This window comes from Apis florea, unplaced genomic scaffold (genome assembly GCF_048593485.1).
Source record: "Apis florea isolate Af1SG1 unplaced genomic scaffold, ASM4859348v1 contig_3798_pilon, whole genome shotgun sequence".
Classification (NCBI taxonomy): Eukaryota; Metazoa; Arthropoda; class Insecta; order Hymenoptera; family Apidae; genus Apis; species Apis florea.
The window spans coordinates 1,214,228-1,227,143 of NW_028256860.1; the positions used below are offsets into that span (position 1 = coordinate 1,214,228).

General features: G+C 32.2%; 1 protein-coding gene across 4 annotated transcripts in view; it reads left to right on the forward strand.

Moving 5' to 3' along the window:
• Positions 1 to 12,916, forward strand: part of LOC100872588 (uncharacterized) — a 607,316-nt gene that overhangs the window by 106,673 nt on the left and 487,727 nt on the right. For 3 of the 4 annotated variants that reach the window (XM_012484533.3, XM_086915859.1, XM_086915861.1), the window contains exon 2: positions 6,395 to 6,449. The exons of the other annotated variant lie outside the window; for it this stretch is intronic. The gene's annotated coding sequence lies outside the window, so the exon portion shown is untranslated. The remainder of the gene's footprint in view (positions 1 to 6,394; positions 6,450 to 12,916) is intronic. 4 annotated transcript variants of the gene reach the window in all.

The window sequence follows — 12,916 nt, forward strand, 5'->3', positions numbered from 1 at the left end:
GATTTTTGCGAAAATATGTTTCATTTAATTTAAAAAAAAAGAAAACTATTTTTTTGGAAAAGAAATCGCCAAGTTTGAACAGATGTATATCAATATTATATTAAATTCAACGATTATTCGGAATTCGAGTATATAGTATCTAATTAATATAGTGAGTTCATTACGCGAATAGCTACAGGTGAAAGTGATCTTTTTTAATGAATGAAATACGAGGATTTTTAAGAAAAGAGATAACGTGAAAATTTTATGAATCTGTTGATAAGTAATCGTAAAAACATTTTAAAAATAATCAAATTAATACTCCAAACAGAGATTTTCGTTTTATATATAAAACGATGCTAATTTCACAATTTTAATCATTTTCCAATTAACATGCAGCAATGTATAAAAATCGATGATCGAATCGATGAGAAATTTTACAAACGGAATAAAATGTATCGTTGTATTTATTACAAAGATTATAAGATTATTTTTCTGCAGCATTCCAATAATGACATTTGTTAATGCAACGTATGCGTGTAACAGAATCGGTGACATGGAACTCGACTGAAAGCGCGGGCTGTCCCGAAAGCTAATATTATTAGTGGTACAATAGAGTCTCGATTATCCGATTCGGTCGGAACCAGTGCACAAGGAATGCCGTGGAATAAAGTTTACCCTTTGACGTGCCCCCATCGTGCAAACGTTGGATGAATGGAGAGTTACCAAAGCATATGCGTGTTACGAACTTCATGCACCATACCGCAATATTGCCTTCTCATCGTTTGCTACTTTTCACGAACATTCTAATTTCCTTTGATAATAATAAAATCGATCAAATGGAGCGATAGAAAATGATGGGTAGATACGAATTGGTGGAAAAGTTAGATCGATTTCTGATTTTAATAAAGTGATTAATTTATGATAGATTCGTTTTATGAGAATTGAGTTAATTGAGAAAATAGATATTTCTGTTTTTAGTCGTTCATTTGTTTCAATAATATACAATTCTATAAGCATATTAAAATTCGAAACTAGAAATTTAATATTTAAAAATTATACTTATAAAACTCTACTAATGAAAATTTTTAGCTAAAGATACGAATTTAAAGAAAGGAAAAATGCCACTATCTTTATAAAAAAATATTCGTTACATCGTACGTATGCTCGTACTAAAAGCTAATTTATCAATTATCGTAAATTTTAAAGTATAAGATAAAATCTTGATCTGAAATTTTGTCATCATTGAAATAATTGTTCATAAAGAAAAAAAAAAAAAAAGGTAATAAACCTAATTTTAAATACATTATAGCAAATTAATTTAGAATTTTTGCATTCACAATCCAATAACTTTTTCTAATTTTTAACACTTGAAATACGTAAAACTCTTTGTCACTCCAGTATATAAATATTTATTGAAACGTCAATATTTATCATTCGTCGAAACATTTAACATTTCATCTTTAAAATATTCTTTGCTACTTTTCCTTATTTCAATTATTTTTAAAAAAACGATAGATATATTTATTAAACAAGAATTTGTATCACGCGACCGACAATTCTCATCGAAATGACCAAGCTGTAAAATCCTGTTAACCAAAAGATCCTGCCACCGATTTGACGGGAAAATTTGACGAGAACGACACGTAGTCACCGTGAACTAACTGTGCAAATGTGCGAGCTACCTTTTCCTCGGACGAAATAAAGGAAGGGTTGTACATAATATACTGATTTTCGCGTGTACGGAAAGGAGGGGATATATTTGCCGCACGTCCGTGCCAGATTTCCTTGAGTTATATCGGCAAATGCGGGGGAAAATACAGTTGTGTTCGAAACGTTCCAGCCTGGCCTGGACAAATGTTTCACGGCTACGTGTACATCTGGCGCTCCACGTTTTACGCTCGTGGATAGAGAGAGCGTGCCGTTTTATCGCGAGCACCAATCTATTCTTTGATTGCGCCATTGTGCGTTTTCTCGGTTTACGTACTCCCTTCGAGGGAAAAACAGGACAAAGAGCGAAGAAACGATGTCGTTTCAACCGTTTTCTTTGCCTTCGTGCGCCATTGTTCTTCCTCTTCGAGGGGGTAAGGGGTGGGGAGTATGGAACAGTTGACATCTTTGAAGATGAAAGATTAAATAATTGTAATGTATCTGCGGATGGAATTTCCTCCAAATTCACGATCGGTTTTTTCTTTTTTTTTTTTTTTTTTTCTTTTCTTAGCAACGAACTCGGATTTTAATTCTTTCGATGTATGCGTTCATGCTATTGGTTTATACAACTTCATTTGTTCCATTTACAGATTACATTCTTATAATTTAATGTTTTCCTAATAAATTCAGCGAGAAGAACCGATATACAGTATTAATCGAGCTATCTTTTTCTTTACACGATAAATTTATCAACATCCAATTTTTCGGTCTCAGAGTTATTTGCAAAAAATTTTATCACATTATACATTTTTTTAATGCAATTTTCTCGAGTTTATACAAACCTTCCTGTCTAATAAAATACAGACGTTATAATAAAATTCTAATAATCCTATCTTCTCTCCAAGAAACTTTACCTAAAAATTGTAGATTTCGATCGTCACTCGACAAGATTGAATCTAATCAAGGAACCACCTGTTTCTCTTTCCTAAAAAAAAAAAAAAAAAAATCGTGCTATCGATGACTGTAACAGTTACGAGTTATAGCTCGGATTTACCCGATCCCTTGAACGCCGCATTCAGAATGGGCCCGTGACAGGTAGGTTCGTGTTTCTTGTCAATAAATTCCTCATTCAGATCCACTTCTTCACGGTCGGCCGTGCGTTCCGCCATGCGGAACCGTCCACTCGTACAGTCAATTTAGAGTGGTCGTACCTCCACGGCGGTAGATAGAGGCGACCTTTTTAACTGTGCTCCGTTACGCATAATTTACGTTCATTATCTTTAATGGGCGGGCTATTAAGAGGGGCGCGAGTAATAGTATGGCAATACCACTAATGCTTCCGCTCCCCTTACTTTATACCTTCTCCACCTTTTCTCCCCATTCTTTCCTTCTCTCTCTTTCTCGCTCCTTCTTTCACACCGTTCGCCTCGCCATTTTTCCGTGGCACGGTTTAGAGGGCGCGCGCGAACGATGCAATAATCGGCGAACGATCCCGGATAAAAGTATACTTTTTTCTCTCTCTCTTTTTCGCGGAATGGGTAATTCGATAGCAATCGATGGACGATCGTTTTTCTCCAACAGTTTGTTGTCACTGTTCCTCGCTTCTTCTCTCGACATTTTCTCGCGACTCTCGTTAACGAACGTGTTAACGACGCGCCCTTCTCCTGGCAGAACGAATTTTCCAGGGGGCTGGATTTCTCTCGTGATTTTTTTTTAATCTCTCGGTTTCTGTTTCGACGGGATGCAGGATGATGGTGGTGGATTGGGTGACAGATAATTCTGATCTGAATTCTTATAGATTGTTTACATTGCATCATGTCGATATTAGTGTGAACATTTTAAACTTTTTTTCTCAAGACGATAATTAATAATGTTGGATTACGTGTTAAGTAGAATAATCAGATGATGTCTTTAATAAGTCATTTTGATTAGTTTGTTAGAAATTCCAAGTCGCTTTGTAAAAATTAGCATAGAATACTTTATATATAAAGTATATGTAAAGTAAAAAATCATGAAAAAAATAAAGGAAATGAAAAGAAATTTTGAAAAAATTTCTTAATTTTTTTTCCTAATTTCTTCATTTAATAAATAATTAGAAAAGGATGAAAATAGAGAGAATATTATATATCAAGCTCCAATTTATTGTTTGCTCGTAGTAGAAATTCTTCAATAAAAATTGATTAAAGTCGAATATAAACAAGTCTAACGCTATTAATCTAAATAATGAATTTCATTTTTATTTTTTGTTACCATCCCAGAAATACACGAAATTTAAAATTTATTATTTTAGATAAATAACGATGAACTAGATGTGCATAGCATGCGTCGTGTTATGCAATAAAAAATTATTTAATACACGAATACTATCGATGGAATGAGAAATAAAAGTATTCGCACATTTTTTGCTGTACGAATTATGAAGAAAATTTATCTAAGCCAAAAATTTTTATTTTAACGGATATAATATATATTTCGTTAACTTTAAAAAAGTTGAACTTTGTATACGAAAACTCTATAAATCTTACTAAACTTTATTTATTCTTTAAAAATTTAACTTATAAATTCTCCAGAGATAACCACTTATTCATACCTTAATAACGTAATCATATTCTTAAATTCATTAGTGTTTCCTACTATTGTGAAGTGAGATTATTAATGAATTTTCAGCTTGAATATCTCAACTTGGTTTTCAAATCCTTCATTGTTTTAATTCCACTTTTAATTTTTAACTCCATATTCATATTCTTTTAATCCTTTCACAATCTTTTAATTTAATTCGTATCATATCATTAAATATAACTTATTTAATATGAATTTTATTAAAATATAATATAATTTGTATATCTTATATAAACTCATCATCTCAATTATCAGAGATGTAAACAATTTACATATGAAAAATTAAATTCTTTAATCAAACTCTTGAATTAATGTATGCAAATGTTTATACTGTATTTACAGAAAATTTAAATGTAGAAAATTTACATGGTATACAGAACGAATGCAAAATATCTAAGGCAAGGCAACACATTATGATATTTATTTAAATCACATTTTTATCGTGCCCATAAAAATTTCGATTTGCATAAATATTGCAGCCTGTCATCATACACGAATTTTTCTAAAAATCGTGTTCTTTCATTTCCAAACATAGATGCATATTACACATAATATCTTTACATCATACACAACATCACAACAATAAACGAATAAGACTTCTCTTTCAACAGACTTGATATTTCGTCATTTCGAAGTCGTCTCAAATCCCTCTTCGATTCGAAAAATTCCACGAAAAAAAAAAAAAAAAAATTCTTGGACACAACCAAAGTTCCCTCAATAAAATTCCATTCATCCAAGCGATCATCGTGATTTTTCGCGACCAGTTTCATCGTTGTCTTACTTCCTTTGGCAAAACTGCGTCCGAACTTTTGCACGATGGTTCACTGTTCGTTCGCGACGTTCTGGCACGAGTATCTCCGAATGTCTTTCGACCTGTCACTTAGCGTTCCAAAGAAATAACATTTCCTCCTTCAGCATCAGCGCGACATTGTCGTCGTCGTCGTCGTCGTCATGGTTCTCGTTGTCCGCATCACCCACCCTCGTTGGACACCCCAGTTTTCCCCTCTTTCCTGCAGGACATCGCGGTGAACAGATCCTTGTCCTTCCGTATTTTTGTTTCTCTCCAAGCATTCTTGTGTCCGACCGGGATCCACCCTTGCTAAGCGTTGTGTCACTGTCAGCTTGAATAATACATGTACAAAACGTGAAACGTTCAACTTGACGTTGTTTGTCCTCCACGAAGATGCTCTCTCTTCGTGGTCACGGTATGCGAAGCGATTTTTATGGAGGAGATGGTGTGTATAATGGTCGAAAAGTCTCGAAAATCGTGTAGCATGATGGTTTTAAGCGTAAATTTTCAAATGTGAAATTTGACGTTTTACGAAAGATTGCAATGATGAGGGTATTATATTATATTACGATATAATAATATTCTATCGATTGATCTTCTCTTTACAGTATTAAAAATTGCTATCAAAGTATCATCGAAGCTATTCCAATCAACAGAAAATGAGAAAGAAAATGTTACTTATGGAATTGAATTGAACGTCATAATTTATAATTGATTATTGATAAGATTGCAGACAATGAACGAAATTTTCCTGTTTGTTACTAACAATTTGTTATTAATGATATTTTAAAATTAAATTGTGTATTATCGCAACAGACAATAAAACAATTTGATTATTTGAAATAATTTATCTGAACTAACTTGCCAAAAAAATATTAAAAATTTTTCACATAATAGATACCACAAGATACGCTTGTTAAATTTAAATTTTGAAAATTTTGAAGGATAAAATATCTTCCTAAAAGATTTGAAAATATACCAATCTTTTTTCAGAAAAAAAGTAACACGTTTTTAATAATAAACCTCAAGAAATTATTCTATATCATTCAATTTTTATCTAAAATATTTTTTCTATGATCAAAATGAAACAAAATTATTCACTCTGTCGTACTCGTACAAACATCCTTATTGACAGACACGTATCCCCGAACAATGTTTGTTAATTTAAACAAACGTAATTTGGTAGGTACACACGTATTTCCTTGGACGTGAAATCTTTTCACAGAGCTTCCGTGTTTCGGTAAGGGTCGAAGGTTAAAGTAATTCTTGGCGCGGATTTCCTGTGTCGTCCCTGTAGTCAACAACTCGGTTAATGTTCCATCTCTTTCTGCAACTACGTATCTCCGTGTGTTTCAGGGATTGCCTTCGACATGAATTGGATGCACTGACGTCATCTGGAGTTCGCTACACGGTGAGTACACCTATGCAACGACGTGACCCCGCTCAGTCGACGATAATTCGACTCGCTTTGAATTTTCTCGAATCGAGTCAATTCGAGTGTTTATCTCGAATTTACCCGTGCGTGTTTGCACGCTTTCAAAAGATGCTTTTGGATCTAGTGAATTACGTTTCTCGAGACTTTTTAACCTGTACGTACAGAAATTATGATGCCTGATTCTATACGCAAAAATAAATCAAAAAGATAAAAAAGAATGATATTCTTTTCGACCTATATTTCAAATACGGTGAAATTGGTCAATTTCCAATTGGATATAAATGAATTATGGATATTTTTTGTATTTGTTTTCGAGTTATAATAAATTTTATGTTGGCAGAAAAATTAGCGATTAAACTAATTCCATTATTTACAAATGATACATTCTATCGTTGACATATTCAAAATACTTCGTGGAAATATTAAGCAAGTTTTTTTTCAATCAAACTTATAAACTTCGAATTATAACGTATGAAAAAGTATAATTGTACATAGAATATATGAATTCTTTTTAAACAAACAAAGAAGCCATCTTGCATCAATTAATTTCAATGAAAAATTAATATATATATTTAATAATACGTACATTTTAAATCATTTTACTCAGAATATCGATCACAAATCATAAATTCTTTTTTCCAATCACACATCGTCTAAAATTTCATTTCCAAACATCTTCTTTAATTCTTCAATTATTCGATTAATTTTTCAATGATATCACAGTGACTGCACCAATAAATCCTTTTCTAAATCCTTTCTCATAATTTTTATCACCCGAAATCAAAAAAGAGACGCAGGAAAAAAAATCTGCTCGGACCAAAGAACACCTCTCCGCGGTAGGTAAAACACACCTTAACACGGTTATCCGAGCCATGAATAAATTTAACGCGACGACCGAGATTACGAGATTGGTCAAGTAATAATGCGCGTGAAAAGAGGCGTGCCCTTACCCCCGTCGTAGACGTTATCGAGTAAAACCACCCCCTTCCCACTTGAAACCACTTTCACGTACACACGTGCATGCAAATCCTTCTGGATAATGCGTATACAAGGTGTTCTAATTTTAATTTATAAATGGAAAGTACTCGCTGTACAAGGTGTCTTAGGAAAGTGGAACAAATTATAATATAACCTTCGAAATGAAGGTGTTCAATGAAGCACAATTTGAATCGTTCGTAATTTTTACGCATCTGGAAAATGTAATTGCATTTCTTTTTTTTTTTTAGAATTTTATAATTATTATTTTTTTTTTGTTTATTCTGTCTCTGTTTAAAGTAAAAGTTTTTTTGAATTTTTGATTGACACTCAATGCAATAAATAGAAATATTTATATGGAGGTATATTATCGTGGTAAAAGATTCAAACGAAATTATGTATCTTTTGAATTAATAATTTTTTACATGAATTAATCCTTTGTCAATAATTTGAATTTTTGAAACACGTGTCTTATTATTCTTTCGAAGTTCTTTAAAGAGCGAACTATTTAAAAAAAAAAAAAAAAAAAATACTGAGGAATGACACAAAATTTTTATAGAATATTTGAAAATTTTTTTGTAAATTTAAAAGACCTAAATTGTACGATATTAAAAAAAAAATGACTACTGATGAAAGATTAATATTTTTTTAGGAAATAACAAACTATATTGATTAGTGTATTAAAAATTAAATGATTTCGTTTATATAAAAGTGTTATAAAGTTAAATTATTTTTTTCAAAAAATTTAATTCTTCTCTGAACGTTTTTATATACAAATAATTCATACGAATAAAATAAATGTGAAATAAATTGGATAAATTAAATATGTTAAAACAATGTAAATAGACAGTAATAGATTTTTTATGCAAAAGTGAATCGGCAAAAAAAAAAAGTATAATATTTGTTCTTTTTCGGATAAATCGTATTTTGAAAACTTTTCGAGCACAAATGAATTTGAATAATTAGTAAAATAAATAAGTAATATTTTCATTTAAAAGTTTTCAAAAAAATACCATATTCATCGTCGTCTCACTATTCGATCCCACTCAATATTTTCGACAGCAAAGTTTAAACAACAACACAGAATCTTATTTCACCCTTTTTCATTTATCATAGATTAGAACGATAAACACTTCTCTCGATAATACATTTGCCAACAAACTTTACAAGTTTTTTTCATAAACGAGATCTCATTTTTCCACTCAATTTCTCTCTTTTTTTTCCACATATTCATTTATAACACATATTCATTCCGAGACACCCTGTACGCGCACACCCCGTGTGTGCAATTCCGGTTCACGGACACGCGCTCGACTCGAAAGGCTCGTAGAATCGTCCACGAGTGACAAATGGAGGTGGCGGAGAGGCGCTCGAAAACATTTACACCGAATCGGATTAACGGGCGGGTATTTAATCCCGCCCGCGGCTTTTCTCTTTGGCGAAACGAAAATGAAAAGCGTGGGGCAGGTAAAAAAAAAAAAAAAAAAAAAGAAAAAAGAAACGAAAAAGAAAAAATAAGGCGCATTAAAAAAATATATAAGGCAAAACGGGAGGAGAGTTGACGAGGGGAGACGTTGAAACATGGCGGTGCGGACACTGTGAAAAGGGGGCGGCGGGAGGAGGCGGAATTGCGAAGAAGGTAGGAGAAGATAGAGCGCGCCTTCGATGAAATCTCATCTCTTTAATGGGAGAAACTTTTCCACCGGGCGAAGTCATCTCCCTCGAGCTTTCTCATCGAGTATCGGATTTCTGGCTGATCGCGCGCCGCCGCTGCGAACGACACAGACACCCTTGAATCCAGACCCGTCAGGAGGGGTGCCTTTTTTTTTTTTTTTCTTTTTTCACGAGAGTTGAACGGTTGAAAGGAGGAGGAGGAGAGAAGGAAGAGAGCGAGAGAGGGAGGGACGGTTCGTGTCCGTGTTTTTTAATCATCCTGAAAAGGAGCCTCGAACGTGTCTCGCGTCTTACGTTTGAATCGAGGAGTTCGATGGAAGGGGTGAGCGCGAACCTGTTCACGGTTATTTGTAGCGAGGGTGTCGAGGGCTATTCGTTGAACGGTGTCGTGCCGCGTCTTGGACACTCCGTGATGCGTGCTATGATTTCTCTTTTCTTCGACGTGAGGGGATAGAGAGATAGGAAAAGGGGTGGGAAGGGATGAGAGTTGTTGGGAGAAGATGTAAAGTGAATTTTACTTTTTTAATTTAAAATAAATCTGCTTTTGCGTGTGTATTTGCAAATTTTTGAAAATGAATTTATTACAGCTTATTTATTATTATTATTTTTCTATGAGAATGATTGCGAATAATTTCCCTTTTTTTTTTCTTCAGATCTTATCATCAGATACTATCATCAGTGATCCAAGCATATATCATTAATATTATTTATTTTGTCACATATTCTGAGTGTAAATGAGAGAATATGAGTATGAGCATTTTATTTTTTGATGTAGAATACTTGAGAATAATAATAAATACTTAGATTAAAAAGTTTGAGGTTTGTATAAATGTTGAATCTTACGGAACTTTTGATCTTTTATATTTATTTTAAAATATACAATTTTTAATTTATATAGCCATCAATCAAGTTTCTTCAGTTTTTTCCCACTTTCTCATATTAATATCATAATCGAAAAACACGAATAAATCATAAAATAAGGAAAGTTTCAATAAGCACGCATAGAAATTTTCTATTATATATATCTTATCAAAATCTTATTTTATATTCATATCATATTATATTCTTTTTTTTATTCATGTTATTATTAATGATAGATCTAAGCAAAAATTGATAAAAAAGGGTAGAAAAAGTTCTTTTTATTTCTAAAGTTATTTGTTTTTTAAACAAATAAAAACCGACAATATATAAAAACTCGCACAGTCTTCATCTATATCAATACTGAAATCACTTTTCCAGAGTTTTGAACAGTTTACTCCACGCTTTCAAAAGCGAGCGGAAGAATAAGGAGTTAAAGTTGAGAAAGATAAGCTTCGGTGAAAACTGACGTAAGAGCAATGAAATATTTTGAAACGGAAGACATTCTGTTATAACAAGAGAGAACGATGGATTTAGCTTTTCTCTGATGGTACGCAGAATGGAAGAAGATTAAACAATGTTGAATGATAAAAACTTAATAAGCGATTAAAACTTCGTTTGCTTGCGGAAATGTAGGAATTTGAAGCGTTATTTTTAGAATCGTTCGATGTGAAGATTTTAAAAATGCTTGTAATATGTATGAGAGAGAAAAATATATATATATATATATGTATAATCACGAAAAATATTTTGATTAACTGAAACATTATTTACTTACATGATGGAAGCAAAATGGTAATTTAAATGGAAATTTATGTTCTTGATTCGTATACTTAATTTTTTAAATAGTATCCTTATAAAATAAATTTTAAACTCATCTCTTAAAATTAATTATTATTTAAAAAGATTAAAATTTCCCTTCTCATAAAATATTCAAAAAATTTAAATCAATCTAAACGTTAAAGACAATATTTTTTTCTTTAATTATTTAAAAAATGAACTATTTATGTGCCAGAAATATATTATATATAATTATGAAATAAATATTATTTGCATCAGACAAAATTTATATCCTTAAAATAAATTCCAAGATACGAGATCAATATCTTAAAATTATTTATCATTGATAAGAATTAATTATTACAAATCTTCCGACAAATCATTTGACGATGATTAAAATTTTCATCCATAAAATAAGCTTCAAAATACAGCATCGATATCTTAAAATCTTATTTAGAAATGAGAATTTAATTATCGTTGTTGTAAAAATATTAAAAAAAAAAAAAAAAAAAACATACATTTCCTTTAATTACCGCGAAAATGTACCGCCACATGAACTTCTGGATCCCCATAATTTATCCCCTTTAAGAGAGCGAAGGCGGAGAATTTGAAACTGCAGGCGCATAAAATGCTCGTAGTTAAACGCTTTTGAATTTATCGAGGTAATCGCAGCGACCTGAAATCTTCCGTTGCATCTTCGCAGTTGGTAGAGCACGTGAGCACGATAACTCGGAGGGCTGTGCAACTTGTTCGCAAGGAACGTGTTTGCGGCACAGAATCCTCACGTACGTTCACACACGTACGCGACACACGTGCATCATGTTCACCGCGTTTCGTTGGAAATTGCCATTGGAAAGTCGTAATTAGTTTAATCAGTTTCACGTTGCTCTCTCTCTCTCTCTCTCTCTCTCGAAGTTGCGTCCGAAAGACTTACGTCACCCCGCGTTTTCTTCAGTTCTTGTGCCGGTAAAAAGGTGTCCTTCCGTAAAAAAGATCGTCTTGAAATTTCCGTCGAAGTTGAAACGCTCGAATTTAAACTTCTCTCCTATTAGGAAAGGTTTAATGAGTCTGATTTATGATTCTGGGTCGATTCTGGGACAATTTTGAAAAAGGGAAGTTTCAATCTTTCATCGGTCCGGATGGATTTTTTTCTTATTAACTCTTTAGAATTCTTCTTTTTCGTGGAGAATTTTATTTATATTCAACTCGACGATCGATACACGATTTTATACGATTTACGAGAAAGGACTTCTGTTACATTTTAGAATAATTTATTTATTATAAAGGAATGGAATAAAATTCTTAACCACGAGATGTTCAAAATTTAAAAAATAATTTTTGAAAGTCGACGCAAACTTTCGAACAAAACAAGCCTGGTGATTTAATTTTTATTTTATCTTGGCTTAAAGAAACTCGCTCTTTAAATTCTTGGATACTAATGATATGTATATGAAATATTTTGTACATGATAATTTCGAAACAATAAAAGTTGGAAAGAAATTATATTTGTTAAAAATTGAACGATCGCAATCATTTCAAACGTGGCTTAATTAAAACTTTTAAACGAATATTAATAACACTGTTGTATAACGAAAGAAAAGCATGGAATATCTTATGTATTTTAAATAAATGGATAGAAAGGATGTCGCGGACCAATACTGTATTTTCCGTGAGTTAAGATAAAAGACCGAAGAGGAAATAAATCGAAGAGGGATAATGCCTCGAAACGTTCATGTCAATCTCAAATGCCGTCAGTCCCTTCTCAAGATTCGTCTTCGCTTATTCGAGTGCAGTAACAAATACCTTTGCTCGTTACTTGTCATTCATAAGGTTTTATGTGGAGATAGCTGAACGTGCCTCTGTTCTATTCGTTTTCGTATAAGTCGAACTGACATTCCAATTCTCCCCACCTTAGATATTTTCTCGCATTTTCGTATAAACGCATTGAAAGGAATATTTCTTTCAAATCTCTTCTCACACACAAAAAAGTATTATTCGTAGAAAATGTGCTGTTAATAATCTCGTAAAGGATTTCATTAAATAAAGAAAAGTTGGAATTTCTTATAATTTTTTTTTTTATTAACATTTTAGATTGTGAAATAAATTATGTATAAGTAATGTATCATTATTTGCGAATTTTTATATAAATTCAAATT